We start from the raw sequence: 23948 nt of genomic DNA, 5'->3' as shown, positions 1-23948 counted from the left end.
CAAAGAAGATATATATATATATATATATATATATATATATATATATATATATATATATATATATATATACTCTCTCTCATAACTACTCTCTCTACACGTCTATATGCATATGAATATTATATATATAATATACTAGCTGACCGGGAAAACTTTGAATGACAACAGATAAACTATCTCTCTCTCCTCCATAAGACTCTCTCTCTCTCGGGAGACCCCATATAGAGATGGGTAAAGGCTGAAGAAGCAGAAGAAGAAGAAGAAGAAGAAGAAGAAGAAGAAGAAGAAAGAAGAGAAGAAGAAGAAGAATATATCTGTGTACGTATGTGTGTGTGTAGACATACTTTGTATTACACTTTTTTCCTGAAAATCTCTCTCTCTCTCTCTCCCCTCTATTTGATCTAACCTATAGTTCATCTTTTCCCCCTTTATCCTCTTCTTAATAAGAGATGTATATATCTATATACTTCTTCTCTTATTATTCTACTCGTATATCTTTTTTCCATCAGTTTTGCTTTCCATTCGTTTTTAATCAACTTTATCTTCACTTTCTCTCATTTTCACTTTCAGAGTCGACTCTTCCACCGTTCTAAAAATCCTCAACATTTGAGAATATAAAGACTAATATAAAGAAAGATAATTAAAAAGATAAAAAAAATAAGAAAAATATTGAGTATCATTCCTCTTCCTCTTTCCCTCCCCCCACAAAAAAATTAATAAGATGAAAGTGTATCTTGAATACTTAGGAAAAAATGCAAAAAACGTTAAAAGTGACCTGGCAAGGTACCCCCCACCGGTATCGCCTCACGGAAAGGCGAATATCGATTTTCATGTCATATCTCTAAGAGAGGGAAGAAGATTAATCGTCTCTTCTCTGATGCCTCTTCCTCTAGTCGCATGATTCCCAATTTAATTAGGTCATTTTAACTTGATTCCTCTATAATGAGTGGAATCAATGGGTCCAATAAAGGGAATGTTTTTTTACCTAAATGTTTTGCTTCAACATGGATTTTCTCTCCTCTCGACACGACGTGGGCTATTTTATAAATATGAGAGCAGTATCATGACCTTCCTGATTATTCAGAGGAAGTTAGTTTCCCTACCTTTTGAGTTAATTATTGTTAAAAATATCTACTTTTTAATGAAAATTACCTGACGAATAAACCGTATTTATCGACTTTGTCAGTCGTACTTATCACTGAATGTATTCGGTTGATACGATAATGCAGAAATTTATCAAGATCTTTACTTCTACCACAAAGAAATAAATCCTAATGTAGTTTGTTTTAGCAGTTTAAGTGAATTTATGAAGCAATTGCTAGCTAGCTTTTCAGATTTTTTCGGAAGTACTAATATATTTTCGTTATGATATCATAATGCATTAACAAATTAATCATACGCTGTTTAATATAATATATATATATATATATATATATATATATATATATATATATATATAATATTATTATTATTGTGTATATATATATATATATATATATATATATATATATATATATATATATATATATATATATATATATATGAATATATATACTCTCAATTAATGAGTTAAAAAAGTAGGTGGAAAAGACATTGAAGTCCAGAGATGTGGAATACAAGGATAAGATAATAGGAAAAGAATGTCCAAAAAGTTAAATATAAAAAGATAAAAATGCTTCCACATTGTATTCTATGAGCCAACCAACTCACTGCAAAGTACAAGAAATGAAACTGAAAACTAAATCACATGAGAGGAAGGGCCGAGCATGCTAAAACATTTTCTAATCTCAAGTAAGTAAATAAATAAATAAATTTATATATAAATAAGTAAATAAATTCAAAACAAACGTATAAATGTATAAATCAATCAAAAATAAATAAAGAAAGCAATAAATAAATAATTAAATAAACAAAAAATATATAAATACAGAATTAAAGCTTCCCGGAATACAAAAAATACAAAAACAAGTAAAAATGCGCCGAAAGTTTCTTCGGCGCAGTCGAGTTTTCCGTACAGCCGCTACAGCGTATAATCAAGGCCACCGAAAACAGATCTATCTTTCGGTGGTCTCAGTATAATGCTGTATGAGCCGCGGCCCATGGTAACCACGGCCCGGTGGTGGCATATCCTATATCGTCTGAAGCACGATTATATTAGCAACCTTAAATAGAATAAAACTAGAAGTTAGAGACGTAATTCGGTATGTTTGATGACTGGAGGGTGGATGATCAACATACCAATTTGCAGCCCTCTAGCCTCAGTAGTTTTTAAGATCTGAGGGCGGACAGAAAAAGTGCAGACGGACAGACAAAGCCGGCACAATGATTTTCTTTTACAGAAAACTAAAACGTAAAGATTATTTCTTTAAAAACCAATTTTAGAAGCGAATCTCGGAAATGATTTGTATCCTACGTTGATCAGATACACCGAATTGATTTTCATGACGTGCCTCCCGATAAAAGAATCACATTAACTTTCGCCTTCGTAATTTAATTATGATTCCCCTCTTGATTTCAGCACCCCTTTCTTATGTCTCGGAAGGATAGCGGAGTGTGGAAGGTTTTTATATGCTTTATTAATTTCATATTTCTTGTTTGATACGAAACAACTTGGATTGATATCGGTCATGTGCGTGTGTGTGTGTGTGTGTGTGTGTGTAAGTATGTGTGTGTGTGTGTAAGTATGTGTGTGTATGTGTAAGTATGTGTATGTGTTTGTGTATGCATTAGCATTTGTAAATTATTCATGTAATGCAAAAATTATAGAGCAATTATTCCTCGTTCAGTGTAATTGTACACAAGACCATTTAACCTCTAATAAACGCTTGCGCGCGTCAGTCCACATTATTAAATAATCTAACCATAATCACCTCACTGTTGCTCGTCTGTGCGTTCAACGGAATTATTAGTCTAATTACTTTCTTTAAAAAAATCCATTCTCGTGATGTACGCAAGTCCGTTCTATTGCGATGTTAATAACAGTGTATTTATGCACGCAACTTCCCCTAATATCTGCGGCGAGATAGGTTTAAAAATTGCTGTAATACGGACGAGAGGAAAATAATTGCACCTTGAATTAAGGGCTGCCCTAAACAAAGAATATTTCACACTAATTACGGGAAGGAAACTACGGTAGCCTCGGATACTGGCGGAAGGGTAATTAGAATACGAAAAAAATATGTGATTGTCTGTAGTCATTAGCGCAGCAATTAGCAGCGACCAGTAAATTTGACCAACCTTGAAAAGACATAAATTCAGTCATGGGTGAATTCACTGCAACTCCATGAGTTAAAATTCCGTAATGTTTTCATGCAATTAAATTTCGTTCTGGATTCAGGAAAATATTATCGGAATTATCAGACTCCAATCATAAATGATAAAAAAAGATTGGTTGAGGTTTTTTCTTTCGTTCATCTTCCTGCGTGACCTGCGAGTTATTTTTTTTTTTTTTCTCTCGTCATGAATTATGCGAGGTTTTTATAACTCGCCGGTATGACAGTGCTTTTTTGTAGTGTATCGTGTGAAATTGGTTTTCTAAGGCCCTGTATTGACTGTTGGTTTTCCCTTGTTGGTTAAGTGTTTTATCAATTCTGTGTCATTGATAAACAGACGGTTTCTTCTTGACTAACCGTGACTCTTTCGTGGCATTGAGGAATCAGATTCTTCTACATCTGCTTTTCTGTTTTTGACTTTTGGCAAACACCCTCGTTACGAATCCAGAAGAGTTAACTCAAAATGAGAAATAACAGATACTTAACAGGCAATCTATGGTTTCTAAGTTAACAAGATGGTTTTCTATCCAACATAAAACGGAAAGAATGTTTGACAAGAAATTTTTCAATATGGTATTTACACACACACATATATATATATATAATATGAATGTTTATATAAATATATATAAATATATACACTATATATATAATATATAATATATATATACATACATATATACAATACCTTTTTCTTCCTGATACCTCATCTAATTCTATTGTTAGGGTCGAAATCGATGGCTCATCCGGTGCAGGCTATTCAACAGGAATTAACGTATGTCTTAAAATAATAAAATGTAAATACTAATAAAAATAGTATTAATAAGAAAACGTAATACCACAAAAAAATCGGAGGTGGGAAAACACGCATCTGCAGAAATGGCTGATATAGTTGGAAGGAAAACATGATTTTCAAAAGATTATAGAAAAAATGACTTAAAATCAAAATTAATATTTAAATCTTTTCCTGGGAAGATTTATTTTGTTAGAAATTAGGATAATCTCCAGTGTTTAATATCACAAGGAAGTTCAGTGATAACATACTTTAATATAAAAAGGGAAATTTATTTATATTAATTTGTAATATAAAAACTGTTTAACTTATTTTTACTGACTTACCAAATAAAATATTTGTAAATATTTAATATCTTGAGATACATTCATACATCCTAACATAGTAGGTAATTAAACATACAATGAATTAATGATAATGGGAAACGTGAATTTCACTTGTTGTCTGGAGGTAATATTAATCATATTATATTTTTATCGCACTTTAATTTGTATAATCTTTACTTTCATTCATCATGTTACGATTGCAATAATTAATCTAGATTTTATTTCGTATTACTTTCCAGGAACAATAATGGTAGGACCTGAAAATACTGCAATATTTTTTATTTCTTGCTGTTGAAATAAAAAGAATGAAAAGTTGTTATATTAGATGCTCCTAAAAATGGACGACCTTTCCTTAATTCTTCTGTCAAATAACTTCCATTTTCCCCTCTTTCCTGTTGTCCTCTAAAATGCCCTGACAAGACCAGGTTTGTGGCACACAAACACAAGCAGAGGCTTTGCAATTGTTCCAATGAGACGGCTTCACGTGTCTGGACCAAACAAACCGCAATTCTTGTAGTTCTTTCACCTCATAAAAATTCCATTTCTTTCATTACTGCGGACATTACCTGTTCAGTTCATTTTGTTTGATTTGGTTTGGTTTAGCTGTATAAGAGCCTAGCCTTTTTGACAGTGGTTCTATTTATGAATTTATTAATTTTTTCGACGAAGGGAAAGGAGAGGCCATGACCTGAAGAGTGAAAATACAGAGACTCTCTGCAGGATGAAGTGTAACAATGCCAAATTAAAGAACTGAGATAGTTACTGGTATTCACAGAGTACTTAAAAGAATTAATTACTTGTCGGAGTAAGAATGAACACTCCCTACTCTCAACATAGCTCCTCAGATCACGCACAGTGGCAAAGAAGGCAGTGTGTTGATCTACGGAAAACCTTCCTTCAACTCGGTCGTTTGTTCTTTCAGAAGACAACACACGCAGTGCAACTGAAAAATACAGACCAGTATTCTGGCGCGTAGTTACGCAAAAGGTATGATCATTCAAGAAAGTATAGCCACTGAAATCAGCTGGAAGGCTGATTATGATTGTTACACTCTTATGAGTGCAAATCACTCATGTCTGTGCGGATATATCTGAGAATCATCTGGACATTTTGCATAATAAAAAATATCTGATGTTTTCAGTGAAAAGAGTGCTAAATAAACATTCACGCCGCCAAACTAACTTTTAACATAAAGGAATGAAATGCAGTAAAACACCGCCATATGCTCCAGACTGAAAAATTTGAAAGTTTTAATCTCTGAAGTTATCGAACCTGTTCCAGCATATTTAACGTTTTCGCTTTAGACCATTGAGCCTGCGACGGTGGTGATTGTCGTTAGGGCATTTCTTGCAACCTTGATATTCATTTGATAGTTATTGGAGGTTGTCTGTGTTTGCCTGTGCATGTTGCCTTTATCGATTTGTCTGTGTAAACCAACATCATCCATTCGTATTTGTCATTCTGAATTTACTCAGCAAAGAAGACATATCAATTTCCTAAATTAGGAAAAAAGCATTTGAAGATGATAATATTTTTATACATCTTAATTTTTTCGTTCTTTCCATTTGTACCGATGAAATCTTAGACGCTCATGACACAGCTCTCCAGACTGAGTGGCCATACTGCACAACTCGTTCATCAGGTAATGTGCAATGCTTTTTCGGAGACTTCATTCAAGCTCCACTTGAAGAAAAGGGCGACTGACAGGGGTAGACAGAAGGAGCATTTATACAGAATGGTTCTTCATCATGAACAGATTTTTAACAATAAACAATACGAACTTCTGCACGGAAGTTCGTTGTTGTGTATTTAAGTGCAAAGATTGATGAACCTTCAAAAAGAAATGAAACAATTTCACTTTCAATCTGTTTTTTTATCGAGAAATTCTTATCAGGGAAGAAATATAGGAGGTGGCTGTAATGAAAGCATTCTTACATTGCCATGCGTTCTTGGGTCCTTTTCTTCTCTACAAATTTTTGAAAGGCTACATCTTATCATTACAATGAGAATACTTATGTTTTAGACTATGAATATTGTTACTTGGATAAGAAGTTATTAGAACTTCTTCATCAACGACAAAAACCATTTAGCAAATGCAGTATTTTTCAGCGTCAATTGGAGTAAACGTCGTGATGTCAGCCTGTATAGATTCGAGTATTTGGTCGACGAAAGCAGTTGGTTTCTGTTTTGAAGAATTGACAGCGTTTGTTGCAAAGGTCATCAAATGAGGATTGACCTGGCCCCATTTAGTGGAAGTCCAACCTACACGCAACTCTCCTGCATCCTACGCATTAAGATAGTATCTTCCCTGTGTCTCGAAGGTTCAGACTAGCACTCTGCTCTCTTTACACATTATCTTCTTAGGATCCGCCTAAGGCCCAGAGCCGATGCTGGTATGGCAAAGCTAAATCTAAACCACCTGCACAACCTTCCTTTCCAGTAGCTCTCGCTCTATCTACCCAACCCTTCCGAGGCTTCCCCACCCTTCCCTCAAGATTGATTTTTTGTTTCTATACAATTTTTAACATCCTACCGCCGTGTGGTATTTCCATATGAAGGACCCATAATAAAGCTGTCTGCTTTATTTTTTCTAAAGCTAACCCTTTACAACCCTTCAACAGATCTTGCAATTTCCACATTCAAATTCTTCCTCCAGGGTCATCTCAAGAACTTCAGCCTTTTCTTTCCGGCATATTTACCATTTTGCACTTCACTTTCATAAAGGAGGGTGATTAAACAATCCCTTCATACAACTTAACTTTGAGTTCCATAGATAAATGTGAAATCTCTTCCAGATCTCTCACACACAACCTGCTGCCTTTCTTTTTTCACTCATACCCTCTCGCATATGTTCTTTTACTACCATCAGCCGTTATATTCTCCATTACCCTCATAACCTTAACCTCCCTCACAATTATCCTTGATATATAGGTGATCTAGGAAACAAACACCCCAGCCTCACATATATTCATGTGAGATATTCCCCTACCGCTGAAGAGAGCATTTGGGAGGTTTAGCATTTCTGAAGTTATGTAAAATCCTCCGTCCCATTCGCCCTATAGCCAAAGTCACCTGTCAAAATTTACACTAATGACTGAAGTGTTAGTCCCTATTCAAGGAAATTCTGGAATACCACAGATATAACCATTGTATAGATGATTTGACCATGGGATGAAAAAAGATGGTATGTTTAGATTGGGATGGCAGGAGACGCTGGAAAGAAAGGCTGATTGAAGCTTTACATGTCCTCACTTGGTCGTTGATGCAAAATATGTAAAATAGCAGTGTTTCTGGGGCAAATATATCGAGGAGAGAGAGGAAAGAGGAGAGCGTCGTGCAAATGTTTAGTTAGGATTGATGCAACGCAACTGTTTGACAGAGAGAACAAGCAACGCTTGATGCAGCAATCCTTCAACAATACACGCCTCCCTTCCTGCTGCAGCAGGAAGGTATTGTCTTCTCATGATCTTCGTTTTGTTCCCTGAAATGAATGAGCGTGTTGGTTTTAAACAGGATAGACAGATGGATGCATAAAAAGCAATTTCTCATTTTAAGGAAAAATCAGACCCTTTTTCATAATCTTCGACATCTCATTAGACAAAGTCATTTCTCCCCCACTTTCTTATGTAAGGCTGGGTTTGTAAACAAATAAATCTCATACGGCATTTCTAAATTTTCTTGAAAGGCCCATATAACCTTTATTCTTAGGAAAGGAAGGTCGAAATAAAACACTTGGATTAGCATTTTCTGATATGAGAATAATTTATCTGATCAACCAAAATTTCGTGGATACCCAAAATCGAAAGCCTAATAAATATCACTCAGTTAAGAATACAAATAAAGCACTTCTTTACCCACAAAATCCCAGTCTTTACAATTGTCCGTTGAAATACAGTTGAGATTTTCTGATGCTCACTGCAAGTGAATGAGCTCACTAGGTCTGGGAATTGCTCAAAATCCAATTACAGACATGCTTGAAAGAATACAGCTGAACCTCTTATCAATTATAGTCGATGGATTTGCAATTTACAAGCGTCTATTTAAGTTTAGTTCATAACAGAATATGATTAGTTTATCTTAAGAAAGCTCTCAGCAGTCAGCTGGACATAACCTTCAAGCCACCTATTTCAAACATCCAGTCACACTGGCCTACGACTCCAAAAGAAAAATGTAAATATTGTACATATATTTTCATTGCTCTGTTCGGTAACAGGTTCTCTTCTCATGCAAGTCACAAGCTTTGGGATTCTTCCCTTCGTCTGTTTTCTCCATTCACGTGGCCCTTGCCATATATTAATAATCAATGCCATTTTACTTTGGCTAATCTCGCTCTCGTTCTTATATATATATATATATATATATATATATATATATATATATATATATATATATATATATATATATATATATATGTGTGTGTGTGTGTGTGTGTGTGTGTATATGTTTAATGTTCTTTCCTCTTTCCTTCTCTTGTATTCAATTGGCTTCATTAAGGAAAGAACTGAGTTTCCAGTCCCTTCAGTGCCTGTAGTTGAAGAAACTTCTCAAGGTCCCCTTAATTAACATGGAGCCAATATATCTTAGGTCTCAGTTTCAGTTGTGTAAACAAATTCAAACGGACATTTTTACATTTTAATTTGTCTAATTGCATTTCTTAGCTAGACAACAGGAAATCGAAACAAATATGAAAAGGAACGATCTCCTGCTACTTGAACAAGGTAAATCATCGAGAATCTTAGCGCTGTACCCTGACACCCAGTTCGAAAGTGTGCAAATAGGACAAATCAACTAGAGACTCTGTTTACGGATCAGTTATGCTCCTACTCCGAAGAAATTTGACAAGAACTTTCCTTACCAATGCGTAAGACACGCCATTACAAAGGTGTTTTAACTGATTACCGGAAAGAACAGTTATTCACGTACTGGCATTTTCGATTAGGTATCTGGAGTGCGCCGTGTGCTGGGATTCCCACACATTTTTGCATATTTTTTATTGTTTGATACATGATAACACCAGTTATATTACGAAAAGGAAGCCTAAAAGATTCTAGTTCATATTGGGCACAAAGTTTTCAGGCCTCAGTAAGCATTTCCGTATGCAATAGTAAGCGAGCCACTCAGTCAAGCAGGCCTATTGAGGTTGAAAAATTTGTATTGAAAAAATGGAAAGAAATTTGTAGTTCAAGCAAGTACAATAAGAAGATAAACAAAATTTTTTATCCTATTCGAAAAACATCCTTCTCCACGTTCTCCAGTCCTCACCTCAAGTCTCCTAGTTCTGGAGACCAGGTGAGGCAAACACCTTTCCCTTTCACAAGGCTTCTCGAACAAACACTGTTCCTGAAGAGAGTTAGACCAAATCTTCTCTGAAACCCTTTAGAGTTGGGGGGGAGGTGTTCGCCATTAACTTCCTTCAGTCCTAGTTTTCCTGGAACCTTCCAGTTCCTGGAATCCCTTGCCTTGCCTGACCGAGAGTCCCAGAAATAATAAACACTATAAGTAAAGCACTTAATAGCATCAGTTATGAGGCTTAAATAATCATATTTTGCTAAAAGATTCATTTGCCACAAACAAGGTCCTCCCCGATTTTGTTTCTGAAAATAGGAAAGTTATCTCCTTTTCGTTGAGTACCTTTATCTTTTACAGGGTCTACCTGTATCCTAATTGAAATGTGATTCTCTCTCTCTCTCTCTCTCTTGAAATAAAGGAGAGGTGTTCATATTTTCAACCAGTGTGATAGAGTAACTAAATCCCACTTTATAATACTTAGTTAAGCGGTTCTTTGATTTGTTAGTGAGCGGAACTCGCGGTCGGTAATCTTTAAAAATAGCTCATTTTTTGGAAGCAAGTTATGATAGAAAATGTAGAGGGACAGGCTTCATTCATCTCAAATGTCTCATATAAGCTCGACAAACAGACCACTAAGAAATGATGTTTTGCCTCATCCAGTAAGAGCAACTTCACCTCCTTTTAGTTTTGGTTTCTCAGAGTCTCGAATGCTTTATCAGCCAGAAATTGCTCACTGAATATTCCAAGACTTGAATCGAGAAGAGCGAATCTGCATAATGAAGTTCCGTCCAGCAGCTCGAGATGGAAATCGGTGACGCCAAAGAGACTGCAACAAGAACTGAACTCCTCACGGAAAGTTGCTTTCTCCCATCTTCCTGTCCTCTACTACTTCATCGTCGTCTTAAGCCTTTTCCCTTTCTTGGAAAGAAAGGCCTCCCCGACGCACCTTTGCTTTTGGGAAATATTAAAAGAAGCCACGGGAAGGCAAAGCACTATTTGCCCCAAGTTTCTAAATAGCTTTTCTTATTCCTTCTTTCTTCCTCTCTTTTCCTTTGCTTTTTGGGTTATGAGGCGAAGTTATATTCGGTTCTATATATATATATATATATATATATATATATATATATATATATATATATATATATATATATATATGTGTATGTAGCAATATAAATTACTTTATTATTCAAAGCCCTGATTAGGAACAGACCTATTGTGTGTCAAGGGATTGATTGTTCCATGCTCACTTGGTAAATACTGCATTAATATATATATATATATGTGTGTGTGTGTGTGTGTGTGTGTGTGTGTGTGTGAATACATATATACGTACATAAATTATAGATTGTAGTAAATATAAATTAACTTTGGCAAAGGATTATTCAAAGCCTGATTAGGAACGAACCAATTATATGGAACGTTCAGGGACTGATTGTTCCACACGAAAACGCTCACTTGGTAACTCCAAATGACTGCATTAATATTACACAGGCACCTCAGTTATAACCGAACGATCTTATAAGGAAAATGAGTTTTTAGAAACTTTGGTAACAGATATGAAACCTGTATTGCCATAACAGGCAAGCTCTAAAGGCATATATATATATATATATATATATATATATATATATATATATATATATATATATATATATATATATATATATATATATACATACATATATATATATATATATATATATATATATATATATGTGTGTGTGTGTGTGTGTGTGTGTGTGTGTGTTCATGTATGTGTGATCATGAATATATTTTTTATATAACTGCCTCCAATCAACGCTTTGCGACCTACGAAAGAGAGGTTTTACTCTTCACAAACTGACCTCAAGCACAGATTTTGACAGAACAAAAGGAATATATGATTTTATTCACACTACCAGTTTGAAACAGAAACTAATAAATGGCCTTTAATATCTCGCTACACAAATCGTTTGATTTTTCAGCATTATACATTAAATATTAGAGACACTGTTGCTGAATGAGGATTGATTCCTCCCAAGGACTTCATCATGTCTGTCAAAATATTTTATCTGAAATCCGCTTTTTAATCTTTATTATACAGCAGGATAATTCGCTAGTTGATAAATTAATTGGTTAACGAGGTGAAAGTACTAAAAATATTATCCGGTTTTCTTCAAAACGACCAACTCTCCCATAAGCATCAACTGACCCGGAATGGAGAGCGACGCTGAGACCCTCAACCCAAAGGAAATCCCATGATGTAAAGCCACATAAGAGTTAATGAAACGTTAGACGACCGAGATAACCTTTCTTAGGCATTCAGGGGAAATCTCCAAAAAATAGAGCTCTGTTAATTGGGTCTTTTTGCAGCAAAATACTACGCTCTTTAGTGGTCAAGCACCCTAGGAAATGACATTTTATCTTCTGCCGTGGTTGCAGTGCTTTATTTTGAAATATATCAACCGACTTATCTGTCTGTAATGTCAACTCAGGATTAAAACAGAGAATAATGAATAAAGTTGTCTGGCTTCGTCAGTTACTGCTCCACCCAAGAACATAAATGCTACTCGCTGACGTTACTTATAGATCAAATAAAGTATTCAGGAAAGAATAACAATAAATATCTATAATATTTTACACGAATGAAATACAAAAGTAACATCTCATGCACATTCATAAGTTGTGTGTCATCAAAGGAGATACATCTCTCTCTCTCTCTCTCTCTCTCTCTCTCTCTCTCTCTCTCTCTCTCTCTCTCTCTCTCTCTCTCTCTCTCTCTTCTAAAACACACGCATATGCCACGTGCCTATAAACATAAAGCAATAGATTGAATATTGAACCTAAGGATACAGTGTCAGTGAGTCCACTGCCGTTAGAAGCTAAAAATTCTAAAATGTTTAATTTCTAACAATCATGAATCAAGTAAACTACCATGAGAATTTTGTAATGCCGAATTCTGTATCCCAGACTGCCAAAACATTACCCTCCCTTCCTGATACGAGAAGCTTTGGAGAGATGTGCAGCCTCCCTAATCCACTTTTGCGCTAATGACTGATGATGACGGGACTAAGTTCATTACTTGAGTCTGCACCAGAAACAGGAACGAAATATGTGGCATTTGAGAAGAAAGGGCTGGTTGGTCAGTGAGCAACGACTGAAGAGAACTACTAAACAGAGTTGATGCAAGTCAGCTTTTCACTGAATTTTGAAAATAAAAGGCAACTACTCCTGGGATCTAAGGTCAGTGGAGCACAGAATGACATCCATGTGACTTTTCACCAGACAACGCTTTTGCAAGGTCATTTTCTGATGGGTATTTTTCATTGTGATGAAAATCGTCAGTATATGCGAGCTCTCTTAAGGCAAGGCTTCCTCTGAACTGAATGACACCACTGGCTTTTGAGAAGTAAGTCTGTTCACCTCGGGTGATCGCATTTAGTAAAGGTTATCGAAAGAAACTTCTCCAATCAGAGAAAACTTTTTAATTTTACAAAATTATATATATCGATAGATTTATAAGCAACGAAACGCACCTGAACACATTAAAACACACACACACACACACACACACACACACATATATATATATATATATATATATATATATATATATATATATATATATATATATATATATATATATATATATATATACATATATATACAGTATATATATAATATGGATAAATATGGCATAAGTTTTATTTCTCGTTGAAAAATCTAGGGGTAAAAATGACTAAGTGTCAACTTACCCCACCCCTTTCGCCCACCCCCGCAGGTGATAGTAGGAAGGACAAGAAAGTTATTCAGTGGTTTCTTAGCATTCATTGCGATTCGGTCCGCATCACGTGTGGTCCCTAAGTGTGTATGGCAACCCGACGGTGTGAATTGTACTTTTAGCGTGTCTAAGAAGCGTACCATACGTGGTGATATACTGTAGTCCGTGTAGTTGAATGTCATAAGGTGAGGTTGAAAATAAGTGAAATTGTGAAGCAAACTGGCAATAAATGAGAGAACTGTAAGATGGCCTGTACCAAGTTCGAGGTGTCTGTGGGGTGTGGGAGGGGTCTATCCAGGTTCATGGTAACCTGCCCCCGCCTGTAAGCTTTCTCATCGCACTTTCATCATTACAAAACGACAAATAGTCGACCAACCTTCGAATGAAGCAAGAAAACTAAAAGGAGATAATATTCAACTGCTTGGCCACTTGTCCATAGGTATTATCCAGAGAAGGATGCAGGGGACCTCGAGTGTAAGAAAGAGAAGGCACTAAAATAACTGCCGATAACTCCAAAACAGAGGAATGATCAGAAGGATTCTGCTCTAAGACACAAAGACGACCCATGATCAGTGAGGAAAGTGCTTTGGAACGACGACGCTACAACCAACGTGTGTGTTGTGTGTGTGTGTGGGGGTGGGGGGGGGGGGATGTGAGGAGGGCCTGATAGTAATAAGCTGTGGCCTAAACATATTGCACTCACGGTCAAGTTCCCCAGTATGTTATGGTGTGGGGTGTTTTTGGTATGGTGGACTGGGCGATTTAGTGTTTTTCCCCAAGAGCGAGCACGTCAACAACGAGATTTACCTGGCTCTGATCGGCGACGTTCTGCTATCTTCTTTTGAGAAATCGGGGACATACATTTTGCAGCAGGACGGTGCGAGGTGCCACGTCGCCAAATACGTCACTGATTGGCTAAACGTTTGCCAAATCGGCTATATTAAGTCTTGGCCTGGCAGTTCCAATGATTTGTCCCCAATAGAAAACCTTTGGGCAGTGATCCAGTCTCGTTTAGATGAAGGGAGGAGGACACGACAAGGCTTGACAAACTCCAGACATCCAGACGCTCGATCTGGCAAGAGTTTGGAACCCTCCCTCCTGCAGAAGTTGGCAGATTCTGTCCCTGCTAGGCTTTAGGTCAGGAGGAGGTGCTGGAACGAAAGGAAGGGCCTGCAGAAGGATTAGGAGACGGATAGGTGAGTGTTACTAATAACTTTTGTATTTATCTCTTCTTACGCTTCCCATTCCTTCTTTTTCTAGGCCAATTCGACTGAAAAGAAATAATCAGATTTTAATGCGATCGCGGTTTACGACGCCAACCTTTTACATGCTAGTGTGTGTGTGTATATACCAATATATACATATATATATATATATATATATATATATATATATATATATATATATATATATATATATATATATATATATATATATATATATATATATATATATATATATATATATATATATATATATATATATATATATATATATATATATATATATATAGCCTATGCTGTATAACCAAATTCGGTCAATCCTCTTCGCTAAACTTTTCGGGTAACAAAGCCGAAAAAGCATCATTAACTGCATTCCCAACCCCTTGTTCTTAGAGGGCGAAGGATTTTCGTCGTAACGTATCCACGAGAAAAAAATTGATAAAATCCTCAATGGCTGCAGTTCACAGCCGTTCTCATCAGTTTTGGAGTTTTGACTTCGGAAGCAACAGGTAGTAATGCCTTCCACCCAGAGAGAGAGAGAGCGCGCTAGGATTACTGCAAATTGTCATTTATTACTAGCCAAGTGTTTCCATAAAAGATAATTTATATCATTATGAATAGTGCTTTTATTTTTATTTTTTTTTTACTTGTGCTTTTTGCGCATGGGAACTTATAAAATTTTCAGCTCGGGATACCTTTGCGTCATATTCATTGTTGAAATTTTTGTGAATGCTAAAGTATCTTATGTACACTGTACATTAACAAATATATTTGGTTTTTCAGTTTATTTTTCTTATCATTCATTTTGTGATTTCGATATTATGCAATTTGCACTGCTAGAGTAGCGGAGATAAGTGATCCATATTCACTCAGAAGTTTAATGGTTAAGGAAAACAATAACTTCATCAAAACCTGATTAGTTCAGATCACGAACAGCGTTACCAACTTAGAATTAAAATCCATTAGGTGTTTCATGAAATAATAATAATAATAATAATAATAATAATAATAATAATAATAATAATAATAATAATAACTCTCGTCCTCTCTCGACCTCTCACAGCCTCTCTAGCCTCTCGGCCTCTACAACACAGATGCACCACACACTATGTATATAATAATATATACATAGTAGGGATTATTTCAGGCCAAGTTCGTATCAGGCAGTTGCAATGTATAATGGCCCGCCAATATTGAGAACATTATTACGATTTAGTCTGATCGCTGCTCGGCAATTTGTTTGCAAGTTCAGCTGATGTGAGCTGGACAGAAGAACTCGGTCTGTGCTCAAACGATGCAAACAAAGAAACGTAAGAAAAGAAGGAACCAGATCTACAGAGAAGTTGCCTTGGGGTCTATGGCTTTCGTCTCTGTAATGGATAGTATATGGCATGGCATTCGAATTTCCCGATAAAAAAAAGTAAAAAATGCGCCGAAGCTTCTTCAGCCCAATCGAGTTTTCTTTACAGCCGCTACAGCGTATAATCAAGGCCACCGAAAATAGATCTATCTTTCGGTGGTCTCGGTATAAAACTGTCTGAGCCGCGACCCAGGAAACTTTAACTATGGCCCAGTGGTGGCCTATCTCTATCGTTGCCAGAAACACGATTATGCCTAATTTTAACCTTAAATAAAATAGAATCTTCTGAGGCTAGAGGGCTGCAATTTAGTATGTTTGATGATTGAAGGGTGGATGATCAACATACCAATTTGCAGCCCTCTAGCCTCAGTAGTTTTTAAGATCTGAGGGCGGAGAGAAAAAGTGCGGATAGAAAAAAGTGCGGACGGACAGACAAAGCCGGCACAATAGTTTTCTTTTACAGAAAACTGAAAGTATATTCATGGCCATCCTGAAGCGGATCAAGATTTATCGTTAATAATCGAAAAGCAGAAGAAATAACAGCAGAAGGTTCGATGTGTGTAATGCTTGTTGAATCGCAACCGTGAATTAGGACCTCTCATTCTTATTTTTGTCAGAAAGGAGAGAGTAAAATGGCTATGTGAAAAAACAACGTAATTTCTAATATCCACAAACGTCGACTCTTCCCCTTCGTGATGGTCATTTGGCCTTTCGTCTTAACAAGTACAGATACTTACTTGCATCCAAATCATGGTAGTTATTGGTCGAAATTCTCATGATTAATGCATACATGAATGTGTTCATACACACGTATGTCATACTACGGAATGGAGTATGTTGTACCTATAGCAAAGTCTTCAACGATGGCAAGATCTTCAGAAAAAAAAAACATGTATATGTGTATATATATATATATATATATATATATATATATATATATATATATATATATATATATATATATATATATATATATATATATATATATATATATATATATGTGTATGTGTATATATATATATTTAAATAAAGTTTTTCAGAATAAAGGAAAACTTACCCGTCTCGCTCGTAAGTGGTAAACAGAAGTTAAACAAGCAATTAAATGTCCAGTTTTTCACAATAACAGCTTTTAAGAATATTCAAATATAAGCACACTCATTTTTACTGAGAGAGAGAGAGAGAGAACCTTTTATTTTGGAGCTCATTCAGTCTGAGAGAGATGAGAAATTCAGTTTCCTTAGAAGGCAATTTTCGATCAGTGACAGAGGATTTGATGAGAGAGAGAGAGAGAATAATTTTCTTTTGTATGTAAATAAAATTCTTACGAAATTTAAGGCGCTCATTTAGTCTGACTCCTTCGGCGATGAGTATTAATTCAGTTTCCTTAGGAAGGCAATTTTCGATCAGTGACAGAACTCTTCTTTATTTTCTTTCCCTCTATTTGATGTTTCGCACCATGAGAGTTGTTCCATAATTTTCTTTTTGTATGTAAATAAAATTCTTGGTTGAAATTAAGCCTCATATTATTATTATTATTATTATTATTATTATTATTATTATTATTATTATTATTATTATTATTATTATTATTATTATTATTAAACAAAATATCATTTTCGCATTTTAATTAACACATTTATGATCAGATTGGATCTTGCTACGTATAAAAATCTGTTGACACAATTAGCCAACAATACCACAAGTACTTTTTCATTTCTTATTATAGTCCATGTAGACTATATACGGTATATCATTCATTGCTTTTCGTAAATGACCTCTCAAGAAAATTGTGACTGTTATACGCAGTGAGGAAAAGTCTGGTTAGAGATTAAAAGTATCCCTTATTAACAAGAATAGAATCTACCATTTATTTTACATCACCCTTATTTATCTCTCATTATTATTATTATTATTATTTTTATTATTATTATTATTATTATTATTATTATTATTATTATTATTATTATTATTACAGGTTTTGTTAAACAAAATGGCAGTTTCAACAGCATTTATTTTATATAGTAAACAGAAGCTCAATTCGTCTTATTAATTGCTTTTCTTGCGCTGGAATAGTTGCAAGCAATTGACCGATATTCACATCCGGTGGGTTATTAGAAGGTAGTAGGAGGTAGGAATGCTAGCTGCGATGTACCGTCGGCTGCTATGTACCGGCTCCTATGTACCACTGCTTTGGCTTATATGTACCATTGTTGGGCTGCTATGTACCGGCTCCTATGTACCACTGCTTTGGCTTGTAGGCCTATGTACCAAACAAGGCTGCTATCTACCAGATACCAAGTAGGAAGATAAAATATTTATTGTAAGAAAAAAAATTAAAAACACATGATATAAAAGTAATGAAACTACATTAAAAGATAACAAACGCGTAAACATATTAAAACTGCATACAGTAATTAAAATTTGTCAACCAATAAAATTCAGCATGTATACTGTACATTGACTTAATACAGGCTTAGTCCTCTGCATGATCCAGCAGTTCAGCCACCGGTTTAGAAATTCTGATGTTATGGATTTGTTCTCATATTTCATCCATAGGTCATCGAGGTTAATTTGCTTTTGGATAGCATGCTTCCTTTGGTATCTATACATTTTCTTTTGTTTTACTAATTTGACAATCATAGGAATTCTACTAGATTCGTCATGTAGAATACTAATTAAGAGGTACATGTTTATAAATTGGTTTTGCTACCCTGTTTTGCATGGCTGGGGCCACCCTTCTGCATCGTTATTAGTCCAAACAGGGCGCTTGTAAGAGCTCCAAGAATGTGGAGGATGCATCTCGTTCCTGATCCAGTTTTTTTTCATAGTAGTTAATGAGATCTTGAAGTCGCTGATCAGGAAGTGGCTGGCTAGTGATATAGCGAAAAGCTGGCTCTATATGAGATGGAGGTAAGTTTGGCAGCGCCGAATGAATTGTCTTACAGCGAGTTGATTAATGTAGTCATTTTGTAGACGTAGTCTCTTTACTCTGCGGTACACTGCTTGGGTTGGGCCCAGTGAAACCAGCAGCCATGAAGGGAAGCCTCAGGAATGCACACTCGCACTGCTGACCATAGTGCTCTTTCAAAATCCAAAACACCTTCACAAACAGACGTTAGCGTTAAATCAGTAATTTTTCTTATGACAGCTACATAGTCCCTTTTCTTTCTTCTTGACATTAGCACAAAGCACAATGGAACCTGTTTCATAATTCCATCCTTCTTTATAAAACTGCGCACACTTAAAAGCTGAACAAACGGGGTACAAACAATTTTAAAAGTTCCTCCATATACCAAACTTTAGCTTTGGACAGGTGTTGCAACTGAATTGGTTTTGCAAATATGGTATGCCGTTGTCCATTTTCAAATAGGCTAGATCAGCTTGAAGGAAGTCCTGTGGAACATGATCTGTTTTTAATTCAAAACTAATACCTTCAGGGTGTTTTGGACGCTGTCCTTCCCTGGCGCGATTGGTGCATCTGACTAGAGTGTTTATATTTGGTAAGGGAACATCCGAATTCTCACAGCTTGAGAGTGCCTTCTTTACTATTTCCCCAGATGATGCAAATGGAAATTCCAAAGCAGACTTTTTAATGAAAGCTCTTGTTGATGCTTTGAGTTCAGCACCAGGATCCCCAGGATGTGTGTGTTGGTGGTGTCCACTTTTGAAGTTCATTGTTCCTATTTGCTGTGAAATTGTTGCACAGCACTTTTTACCACGGTAGCTACATATCCATGTGACTGAGACAGATGATTCTCGCTTCCTGGTGTACGTAAAACCCAAGGAATCAGTGAGGAGAGAGCTGCCTTTTCTTGTTCCACAGGAAACAATTTTTTAGGTCACAGGAGTGTCTGCAAGGATCGTTGTTGGTAACGCTTCATCATCTAATGATGTTTCTGCAGCTGGCGTGATGTCATCAATAGGAAGTGTGATGTTGAAGCCACTGGGCGTGTTGTTGATTGTTGCAGGCTGCTCTTCGACTGGGAAGGCATTAAAAGGATCATCGGCATCACCTGAAACCAGGGTATAAAATATCATCACCGTTTTCATTTTCACCACCCACAAACATCATCTCCACCACCACCATCATTCTCATCACCCCCACTATCAACTATCATTATCATTCCCTAACAAATAGAAAGATAATCGTTGCTAAGTAACCAATTGGTTCTTAGCCACGTAAAATAAGTCTAATCCTTCGGGCTAGCCCTAGGAGAGCTGTTAATCAGCTCAGTGGTCTGGTAAAACTAAGGTATACATTTTTTTAACCTGAAACTTCCATCCAATCAGGACAGTCTGGGCAACACCACATGAAAACTTCACCAGCTTTCAGTCGTCTGTCCGGTACTCAGGTTGTGATATTGCTGTACCACATAAGTGGTGGCGCCACTTGTTGCATCCGTCACAGATAAGGGCTTCCTGTCTAGGGCGAACACACAATCCACATCCTGAGCAAAGGAAAAGTGCTGATGCCATGGTAATATAAAATGGTTAACTGAGGATGCAAGTTCACTGGAGTTTCGAAGCACTGGAGTTCCTAAGTTGTCCTTTTCGAAGCAAATAATGAGCAGAGCTCTATTTGCTCTATTCTCTATTTGCGTGGCAAACAACCACTGGAGTTCCTAAGCTGTCCTTTTCGAAGCAAATAATGAGCAGAGCTCTATTTGCTCTATTCTCTATTTGCATGGCAAACAACCACTGGAGTTCCTGAGTTGTCCTTTTCGAAGCAAATAATGAGCAGAGCTCTATTTGCTCTATTCTCTATTTGCATGGCAAACAACCACTGGAGTTCCTGAGTTGTCCTCTTCGAAGCAAATAATGAGCAGAGCACTATTTGCTCTATTCTCTATTTGCGTGGCAAACAACCACTGGAGTTCCTAAGTTGTCCTTTTCGAAGCAAATAATGAGGTACATAGCAGCCAGGGATGACATATATATATATATATATATATATATATATATATATATATATATATATATATATATATATATATATATATATATATATATATATAAGAAAAATACATGATTTCAAATGAGTAGCTTTTAAGATAAAATTATACCCCAAATCTCTCTTTTCTAGAAAAGAGAGAGAAAATTTGTGCCCAAACTTCATCGTGATAGTTAAAAAATCCCGTGCAATTTATTTCGTTACGCAAACCACCGTGAACTGTTTTTGCAATTCAGTCCCGTGAGATGCCTGCCTTCTATGCGGATTATTTATGTGTCATTTCATTTTAAGTATGATCCATAAGATATTTGCATCCATGTAAAAGGCAAGGGAACAGGAGCGTTATGTGAAAGGGTGAAGTTGTATTATTGCAGTTCCAGATGGAAAAAATGAAGTAGGAGTTCGAATCAGCAGTGAGGAGAAAGAAAAAAAAGGTGGAAACAAATAAAAAGAGTTAGTAACAGGCTTTTTTGAGTGGTTTTGCTACTCCGGGAAGGAAGGCGTTTCTGATGTAAGGGAAGCATACTCACTTTACATGAATTGCCAGAAGCAAGAGAAGGAAATATTAAGGGAGATACTGCAAACAGCATTTAGGGTGGTCAAGGAGGGAAAGGAAATAATCGCAGGTGCAGAAATGAGTTGTATAGTTAGCAAGAGTAGAAATGGATGTTAAGAGGTTTGTGGAGACCAGGGATTTGGAGTAAGGAATGAAGATGGAGAATGTTCTAGAAATGGCACAGAGTTTTGCAATGCCTATATGAGCATCTGGTTTTGGAAGGCAGATCGTCATTTAGTAACATGGGAATGGTGGAAAGCAGAGCAAACCTTATGGTTGGGAGGGAAGACAAAGGCAGTGTAGTAAATTGTAAGGTTGTTATTAATAGGTATCAAAATTAGACGAAACACAAGAAAAAATCAGCCTCAGTTCTTATTCTTATTCCTGTTCCTACGCTCTGCCCCTTCCTTTGTATCCCGACCTCCATATCTGTCTCTTGTGGCATCGGGCAAAAAGTAGGGACAAACCAGCGAACTTCCAACACCGGTAGTTGAGCAAACTCACCGGTAGTACCCCGTGTTGTGAAGCCTGACACGGAACGACGGTGCTACCAGTTACAAGAACAATACGCACTGAGTATATGTACATATATATATATATATATATATATATATATATATATATATATATATGTATATATATATATATATATATATATATATATATATATATATATATATATATATATATATATATATATATATATATATATATATATATATATATATATATATATATATATATATATATATATATACATACACATACTAAGAAATCACAAAAGTAAGTGCGTGATTTTGTTTATTAGCTGAACTTTCCCATACACACACACACACACACACACACACACATATATATATATATATATATATATATATATATATATATATATATATATATATATATATATATATATATATATATATATATATACTTATATATACAGAACATACACATGTCATATATGCATGTTAATGAAGTGCGTAAAGACACACACATACATATATATATATATATATATATATATATATATATATATATATATATATATATATATATATATATATACATAGGGTTATATATATAGTATATATTATTTTATACAACAGTACTTATTTTATACAACATTGTTTACTTAGGCTAAAATTTTATGCTCTCTGTTCATGATGTTTTACACGTCAACGATTAATACCAAGCATGTGGTTGTTATTTTCATATATATATATATATATATATATATATATATATATATATATATATATATATATATATATATATATATATATATATATATATCGCATGGTCCTGGCTATCACTCATCTGCTACTGCCCAATATCATGACAATTCAATTCACCTAGAAGAAGCAAGTGTGGACGTAACAATTATGCCAAGGGGATGGAGACGGCGGAAGGACGAACGCATCCGGGCGATAACCGATCGTGTGGACAAGGCCTTCAATGCCGCCTTAAATGCCATAGATAAGATAATAGAATTTAGGCCAAAGGCCAAGCCCTGGGACCTGTGAGGTCATTCAGCGCTGAAAGAGAAACTGGCTGTCAGTAAGAAGGTTTGAAAGGTGTAACAGGAGGAAAACCTCGCACTTGCATTAGGAAACAATTTTTAGGGAGGGTGGAAAGTCAAAATGAATATGAACGGAGGTACAGTAAAAGAAATAAGAGATGTTGCAGCTAGAGGCCAAAGGGACGCTGCAAAGCACCTTAAGTAATGCCTACAGTGCACCGCGTGAGGTCACTGACAGCACTCACCCCCTACGGGGCCTCGATGCCATGAGGTCACACGGCTCGCTACCAGAAGGTTTTCAGTATAAGCACAACCCATCATTCCCAAGTGTCGAGCACAATCACGTATATTGCTGCTCACTCATTTATAGCTTTATGTTTGTTGAACTGAAACGGGAATATAGAATTTAGGCCAAAGGCCAAGTGTTGACACCTATGAGGTTATTCAGCGGTGAAACGGGAATTGACAGAAGGCGGCTTGAAAAGTGTAACAGGAGGAAAGCCTCGCAGTTGCACTATGAATCAATTGTTAGGGGAGGGTGGAAAGTAAGATGGAAGAAAGAGAATATGAACGGACGTACAGTGAAAGGGCTTGCAGCTGGGGGCCGAAGAGTTTATACTTGTTGACGTCATTCCTGTGCCTAAGCAATTTGTTTTCGCGCCTCACTTCCTCGCCCTAACTCCTGGTCTGTCCTCCTCGGCCTAAGCAATTCTTTATTTAGTCTGCCATCCTCAGCCTAAGCAATTCCTCAACTCTCCCGTAGTGGGATAGTGCCGTCAGTGCACCTCACGTGGTGCACTGTAGGCATTACTTGAGGTTCTTTGCAGCGTCCCTTCGGATCTCAGCTGCAACCTCTTTCATTCCCTTTTCTCGACCTCCCTTCATATTCTCTCTCTTCC

General features: G+C 36.0%; 1 pseudogene; it reads right to left on the bottom strand.

The window, feature by feature from the left end:
* Positions 1-18769: 18769 nt before the first annotated feature.
* Positions 18770-20496, bottom strand: LOC136830861 (uncharacterized; annotated as a pseudogene).
* Positions 20497-23948: the final 3452 nt, after the last annotated feature.

Source organism: Macrobrachium rosenbergii, chromosome 47 (genome assembly GCF_040412425.1).
Source record: "Macrobrachium rosenbergii isolate ZJJX-2024 chromosome 47, ASM4041242v1, whole genome shotgun sequence".
NCBI lineage: Eukaryota > Metazoa > Arthropoda > Malacostraca > Decapoda > Palaemonidae > Macrobrachium > Macrobrachium rosenbergii.
This window is presented reverse-complemented; position numbering and strand designations above follow the sequence as displayed.